This window comes from Myotis myotis, unplaced genomic scaffold (genome assembly GCF_014108235.1).
Source record: "Myotis myotis isolate mMyoMyo1 unplaced genomic scaffold, mMyoMyo1.p scaffold_m19_p_10, whole genome shotgun sequence".
Classification (NCBI taxonomy): Eukaryota; Metazoa; Chordata; class Mammalia; order Chiroptera; family Vespertilionidae; genus Myotis; species Myotis myotis.
In genome coordinates this window covers 50,920,041-50,927,335 of record NW_023416314.1, presented here as the reverse complement: position 1 = coordinate 50,927,335, position 7,295 = coordinate 50,920,041, and the positions used below count along the sequence as shown (strand labels likewise).

General features: G+C 40.4%; 1 pseudogene; it reads left to right on the top strand.

Moving 5' to 3' along the window:
* Positions 1-5,927: 5,927 nt before the first annotated feature.
* LOC118665423 lies at positions 5,928-6,392 on the top strand (annotated as a pseudogene).
* Positions 6,393-7,295: the final 903 nt, after the last annotated feature.

Below are 7,295 nucleotides of genomic sequence, written 5' to 3'. Positions count from 1 at the left end.
TCATCCTACCAGTTATTGGAAATGCTAATTAAAATGTGAAAATAGAGTTGCATCTAACTCAGCACTAAGGACATTACAATAAGCTAAGTAATAATGACCAAAACAAAGAAAATCTTAACATCTGTTAAAGAACAACCATCACCTCTAAAAGGAGGCCCCCCCAAAAAAAAAAACAACAACAACCCTGATTAAAAGAAAATTGCATTTCTAGGGGCTCTCTCTGGTCTCTCTGGCTTTGCATAAACTTCCCATATCCCAGAATATTCTCTACATACCTGTTTATCTAACTAATTTCTACTCATCTCTCAGGTCTTACCTTATTTGTCACTTCTTTCAGGAAAACATCTGACTCCCTTTACACTGAGATATATGCCCCTGCTATGTCTGTTGTTGGCATTATATTCTTTCTCTACCATAGCATTTTCCAAACATTGTCATGATAGTCAGTTGCATGTCACCGTGGCTAGGCTAGTCACTGAGTTAGTCACTCAAATCCTAATTGAGGTGTTTTTGTGAAGGTAGTTTAAAGATGCCATTAGCATCTACAATCACTTGACTTGCCTCCATAATCAAGGTGGGCCTGTTCCAAGTAGTTTAAAGGCCTTAAGAGCAGAAGGAAAGTTTCCCTGAAAATAAGAAATTTCCCTTATGAACTGCAATATCGCCTCCTGCTTGAGAGTTTCCTGCCTTCCTTTTTTGACTGCCTACCCTATGAATTTTGCACTTGACTAGCCAACCCCCACAATTGTGTAAGCCAATCCCTTGCAAATCTCTCTCTCTCTCTCTCTCTCTCTCTCTCTCTCTCTCTCTCTCTCTCTCTCCCTCTCTCTCTCTCTCTATATATGTATATAATTATATACATATATACACGTATATATACAGACATATGCACATATTTATATATGTACAGGGTGTCCCCCAAAAATATGTACACCCTTTAACAGCTGAGTGCTCTATTGATATTTCCTTCTTTTCAGCTTTATCCCATTGAGATATATAATTATTCAAAGTATGTATACATTTCTGGAGGACAACCTATATGTATATTTTAAATATATTCTAGATATGTATATATCCTACTAGTTCTATTTCTCTTGTGGAACACTGGCTAATATATAATCACTATACCAGTTTATATAATTATCTCTTTTCTTTGACGTCAGACTAAGCATCATTAAAACAGGAATGGTGGCCCTAGCTGGCTGCTAAGTGGTTAGAGCATAAGTCCGTGGACTGAAGGGTCACAGGTTTGATTCCTGTCAAGGTCACATGCCTCAGTTATAGGCTCCATCCCGGGCCCTGGTTGGGGTGCATTCGGGAGGCAACCAATCAACGTGTCTTTTTACATTAATTTTTCCCTCTCTCTGCCTCTCCCCCTCCCTTCCACTCTCTCTGAAAAATCCATGGAAAAATATCCTCTGGTGAGGATTAACAACAACAATAACAAAACAGGAATGGTGTCTGTCTTATTTACCCTTATATTTCTAGGGCCCAGAATATACTATATGCTCAAAAACTATTGACAGTGAATTTTCTACTGAGACTGAAGAATAGAAGAGGCCCAATATAAAAATCTTCAATACAGCTGTGGGAAACCCTCATTACTACACTATAGGATTGGAGAAAGAAAGGGCTATAAGACTTCTAGATGCTTTTGGAAAGTTCACAAAATGCCAAATAATAAAAGTTCACTCCTTGGAGAAATCAGCCCTTTAGTAACTCACTGGGATATTTACCCAGTTTTCAGAATTGTAGCAGACATTGAAATGAAGCTGATGATCTACGAGGTAGTCATTAAAAGAAGAGTTTAGCCAATCACTAGTGGTGTGGCTCAGTGGCAATAAACTTTGATATGTATTGTTTTAAATACATTTTTATTGATTTCAGAGAGGAAGGGAGAGGGAGAGATAGAAACATCAATGATGAGGGAGAATCATTGATGGGCTGCCTCCTGCACACTCCACACTGGGGATCGAGCTCGCAACCTGGGCATGTGCCCTGACTGGGAATCAACTTGACCTCCTGGTTCATAGGTCGATGGCTCAACCACTGAGCAGTGCCAGCTGCACTAAACTTTGCTATTTAAAGGAAAGTCTTGGTAGGGAAGTTTTCATGTTATTGAAGAGTGTGCTTTATGGTAGAAACTTCGTATTTGAAAATGTGATTATAGCATTGACTCTGAGAATGACTCATAGCAAATGAATCAGAAAGTGCACTGACAGATCCCAAATAATACCAACAAAATACACAAGGGGGAAAAGCCACAGTCATCGCTGAGCCTGTATGAAAGCCTGAGATTGAACTCTCGGTGCATCCACGCCTCCTACTCAATCCTCTGAGCTCCCAGAGCATGCATCATTTTCCAAGAAGTTCGTGCTGTATATTTTGCTCAATTAAGGGCAGAGAGACAAAGGATGCTGTTTTTGCTCTCTGAGAGCTTTGGCTCTTGTCATTAGTGTAGCTCATATTAGATTATGTTATGGTTTATTGTAAATATGTTTTAAGAAAGGACCAGGTCTTAGTCATATTTGTTTACTGTGTCTAGCACAGTAATCTATTTTAATTGCAGCAAAAAAGTTAGAAAGGTAATGTTTTACTCAAAATACGGTCAAGAGGATAAAGAGAAAAATGGGATTAAATGAAAAAGAACCAGAATTGTTGGAGAACAAGGCACCAACATTTCCTGATTGTAACGTGCCAAACATCCTTCCAGGGAATTTGGATTTATTTCCTTGTTTAATCTTTGCACTAATACTGTGAGGCATGAAGGAAACTAAGCCTTACAGAGGTTAAGGCCTTCCTTTCTAGCCATCCTTCCCACTGTACCCATGTGACCCAGTCTGGTCACTCACTGGCTTGACAGCTATCCATGGCTTCCATTGTCCTTGGAATAATGTCCAAAACCCTCATCTGACCTTAGGTTTTATTGGACCTGGTGCATTGCCATGATTCCAGCCTCATTTCTTGCCACTCTTTCTCTTGTTCTCTGCTCTCTAGGCATAATATATCTCCTTCACTTCCTGGAGCACACACCTTTTCATACCCAGACTTCCTGTAGGCCTTCTCTTCATATAGAATGTTTTTTCTTTATTTATGGTTTTAAAAAAAAATTATTATTACTATTGAGTTTAGGGAAAGAGGAAGAGAGAGAGAGAGATAAGAGAGAAACATCAATTGGCTGCCTCCTGCATACCCCCTACTAGGGATCAAGCCCCGAAACCCTGACCAGGAATTGAACACATGATGTTTTTGGTGCATGGGAAGACTGAGCCACACCAGCCAGGGCTGGAATGCTTTTTCTTCCTCTCTTCTCAAAAAATGTTGAATGAATGAATGAATGATGGGACATTAAAAAGAGTCAGTATAGGGACAATGCCCAACCAACTGGGCCACACCGGCCAGGGCATGATATCAACAATTTAAAAGGGAAGAATAAAAGGCTGGAGCTATTACAGGTGACCAAAGTTGAATTGCTATCAGCCTAAAATGGACAGTTTTATTGATAAGATGTGTAAGCCCTATGGGAACTATAAAGCAAAAACCTAGAGCAGAGGAAGGGGGGAGGGGTGAGAGGATGTGGAACAGAGTATATCAACAAAGAAAATATCCAATTTACAAAGGTAAGCAGAAACAGAGAGGAAAAGTAACAATGGAAATACAAAAGAACCAGAAAGCAAAATTACTATAAATGTAAATGGATTTAATTAACCAATCAAAAGGCACAGAATTGTTGAATAGTTTTAAAAGGATAGGACCCAGCTGTATACTGCCTGTAAGAGACTCACTTGAGCCTTAAGGATACGTAGAATCAAAGCAAATGGATGGAAATAGATATTTCATGCAAGTGGAAACCAAAAGAAAATTGAGTTAGCTGTACTTACATCATATAAAATATACTTTAAGTCAAAAATAGTAATAAGCAACAAGAAGGTCATTATCTATAATAATAAAAGGGTAATATGCTAAGTAGACTGGACATCTTCCGGACGTCCTTCCTGACCATGCTGGGGCCAGAGGGAAGCCATCCCGGGTCCCGAGTGTCTGTGGGCAGCCCGAGGGAAGCCAGCTTGGGTCCCGGTTGCCAGAGGGAAGTCAGTGCCGGCAGCTGGGGGAAGGAAGACCTACTCTTGCACGAATTTTTGTGCATCAGGGCTTTAGTATAATGATAAGGAGTCAATTCATCAAGAAATCAAGAAGATATAACAATTGTAAAGAGATAAGCATTCAACATTGGAGCATCAAATATATTAAGCAAATACTAATAGATATGAAAGGAGAAATAGACAATCCTATATAATAAAAGCCTAATATGCAAATCTACGGAACAGCAAAACAACTGGTGGAAAGACTGGTTGCCATGATGTGCACTGACCACCAGGGGGCAGATGCTCAATGCAGGAGCTTCTCCCAGCCTGCAGGCCCTAGGCCAGCCAAGGCGGGTGCCAGCGGGGGTGCCCCCAATCACCCCGCTGGTCGCCCCACAGATTGGCCCTGATCACCGGCCAGGCCTAGGGACCCTACCTGTGCACGAATTTCGTGCACTGGGCCTGTAGTAATACAATAATACAGTAATAATAGGGGACTTCAATACCCAACCTTCAACAATGGATACATCATCCAGACAGAAAATCAACAAGGAAATGATGGACTTGAACCAAATATTAGACCAAATGGACCTAACAGACATCTATAGGACATTTTATCCAACAGTATCACATACAGAGCTCAGAATTATACCCCCACATATGTGGTCAACTAATATTTGATAAGGGAACATCTAATAGGGAAAAGATAGTCTCTTCAATAAATTATGTTGGAAAAACTGGATAACTACACGCAGAAAAATAATATTGAACCCATATTTTACACCATTCACAAAAATTAATTCAAAATGAATGAAAGAACTAAATATAAGACCTAAAACAACATAGCTAATAGAAGAAAACATAGGGCAAAATCTTCATAACAATAGATTTGGCAATTATTTCTTATATCTGACACCAGAAGCACAGGTAATAAAAATGTAGGATTATTAGGTGAGTGAGGTAGGGCAAGGTTATGACTTTTGATTCAAATTGCCAGTTTGCATTCCAAAAATATTATATCAGTTACACACCCACAGACAGACTAACAGTTTTATAGGATCATAGCCATTATTGTGCATTATTTTTTTTAACTTTTGCTCATACTTTAAAAAATACTTTAATATTTACTTAATCTTTTTGCTCATTTAATAGGTAAAATGGTATTTTAGAGTTTTTTTAGTAAAAAATGTACTAAAAAAAAATTAAAAGATACAAAAATGTTGAAAGAATTGTTTAATGTCTGCCCATATATCCACAGTTTGAGTTTAGAAGGAACATTTTGCTGTATTTGCTTTAACACACACTTAAATATCTATCCACCAATACATATAATTTTTATTATATTTGAAAGTATTAAACTGTATACTTTCCCCTCTCAGCATTTTAGTATCATTAGCATATCATTTAGCATATCATTAGAGTTCAATATGTGTTGACTGGTGTGTGGGGGGGGTGGTGGTGTTGTTAATCCTCATTTGAGGATATTTTTCCCATTGCTTTTCAGAGACAGTGGAAGGGAGGGAGGGAAGGAGGGAGAGACAAACATTGATGTGAGCAAGACACATCAACTGGTTGTCTCCCACATGCACCTTCAACAGGGACAGGGAGCAAACCTGCAACCCAGATACATGCCCCTCACTGAGAATGTGACCCATCCGTGCAAGAGTGGACACTAACCAGTGAGCAACACCAGCCAGGCATCGACTTGTGTTTTTTAGGTAAAATTTAAATATAGTGAATGCTTCAGTGTGCCATTTGATGAGTTCTGGCAAACATACACGTATGAGACACAAACCTCTGTCAAGATACAAGACACTCTCCCCTGGGATATCAGCGAATCATATGGAAGCAGAGAGTCTTGGAAGTGCAATGCCCAGAAAACCTGTCTTACCGGTCAGTGAGAGAAAAATTAAGGACAGTGCAGTCAGTTGGTACAATTTAATGCTGAAATGGAAAACCCTCAATGATGCAGGCTTTGCTACTGCAAATAATATTGCCAACAGGAAAATCAGTTTATTGAGTGAAGACAAGATGGAGAGCGGCAGCCCGGCTTGCAATGAAAATGCAGAACAGAGGCTTCCAGAATACACTAAGGAACTCACAAGGACCTGCAGGCCACCTTAGATGGTTTGACGAAAATACAGGTGAAAATGGAAAAGCACACTTCAACTACCAAGGGAGCTTGTGAACTGGAAAATTACCACGATGGGGAGGAGCCTGTTTTACACGTGGCACACAGCCCATATTTACCAGGCTTCCTGCCAGCCCTCGGACCACCACCTCACCCTGAACTGCCTGTCCCTGTGACTGCACCAGCGCCTGTGATTCTCCAGGCCCTGCCTGCACCACTGGCTTCTGCAGCTCCCACAGTGGACAGTCCTCCGTGTGAGACCGAGGGCCATACCCCAGCCAGCATCATGCCCCGGGCTTCAGCATGGCCACCTGCCAGCTTCTTTAGGTCTTCCAGACTGGACCATTTCACCAGCTCCCTGCGGCCTCTCCAGATACACTTGTTACTGCTGCATGTTGTCTGCCGCTCAGCGTCATCTGTACCCAATGTGAACCTGTCGCCCATGAGGATCTCAGCGTGAAATAAATTAGTTCCTCAACAGAAAAAAGAAGATACAGGACATTACCATTATGCCAAAAAGCTGCTTCATGCCTTTTTTCATTAAACTATGCCCTTCTCCCAGTGTGTTATTTAAAAAAATTTTTTTTGAATATATTTTTATTGATTTCAGAGAGGAATGGAGAGAGATAGAATCATTAATGATGATCGGCTGCCTCCTGGACACCCCTCACTGGGGATTGAGCCTGCAACCTGGGCATGTGCCTTTGACAGGAATCAAATCTGGGACCCTCCAGTCTGCAGGCTGATACTCTATCCACTGAACCAAACCAGAGAGGGCCTCCCAGTGTTGTAAATCATAGTTTACTTGCCCCAGTTCTAGAACATCATGTCAGTGGAATCATACAGCATGTACCCTTGGCATGGGGATTCTTTCATGGAGCATAATGTTTCTGAGATTCGGGTTTTCTTCTCCCTTTTTACTGCTGAGCTGTATTCCATGTACCACAGGTATTTTATTGATTCTTCTCTTGATGGGCTATGGTTTTTGTCTTTTCTGAATAAAGCAGCTATGAATTTTATAAGTGTTTTATTTTGCATGTATTAAAATGAATAAGGCTGTAGATTTTCATTTCCTTGTT